Source organism: Lupinus angustifolius, chromosome LG04 (genome assembly GCF_001865875.1).
Source record: "Lupinus angustifolius cultivar Tanjil chromosome LG04, LupAngTanjil_v1.0, whole genome shotgun sequence".
In the NCBI taxonomy this organism is placed as follows: Eukaryota; Viridiplantae; Streptophyta; class Magnoliopsida; order Fabales; family Fabaceae; genus Lupinus; species Lupinus angustifolius.
The window spans coordinates 5,395,099-5,396,012 of record NC_032012.1 but is presented as its reverse complement, the minus strand read 5'-3'; positions in this window follow the sequence as shown (position 1 = coordinate 5,396,012).

Here is a 914-nt window from a genome sequence, read left to right as displayed (position 1 = left end):
TTCATTGACGGCGTGGACTTAATTAGAATATTACACTCACACATAAAATATATTTAAACATATAATTCATCATTTATCACCAACATCATGAAGAAATTCATAACTTACCATTTATTTCAACATTATCAATATATCAAATAATATAATCAACATTATACTCATAATCACATACATAAACATAGGAATACACCATACTTGTAACTCACATGTGAGAATTTATATCCACAATGATAATGTATGCATGATATGTCAAGATCATCCACCTTACACCAATATCCATCCAACATCCTAATCGGAAATAATCGAGAGTACATGTCCCGTACCAAGCCGTTTTGTACCACCCGAAATAACATACCGAAATAACATATCCTCGCAAGGAATTAAAAATAGATCGATCGGTTCCCTCAGGAACAGTCCTACCCGGACCAAGGTCCTATAAACGCTTTCTGGGCATCCCTCTCATCGATCTCGAATGCAATCCAGGGGTTGTCAGAGATTGCCTAGTTTGGCCTGTGAGAACTGTCCGATCCAACAGGGTACCTCCCCAGGAATACAAGGGACTCGTCTCACCCAGACTCTCCCTCAAGACACTGTTGGCGAATCACCGTCCAATCAGTGCCGTCCCTGCTTACTTCATGGTGCTCGAAGACGTCCCGTCATTTCCTCTCCACTACTTCATGGTCACAATGCAATGCATTCTTAATCAGAATCAAATGCAAATGTATTAATCAAACACATGATCGGCCCATCCTTAAGCCATCTCCCGACAAGGAATGCTTCTCGTGGGACCCGATAGTACGTCAACCGTACATGCTCTAGGTAACATCTCAATCACAACAACTCATCACCGAATACTCCTGGACGGTCACATGACCAAGCCTCTTACGGTCGGTCGATCGTTGTTCAGTGATATC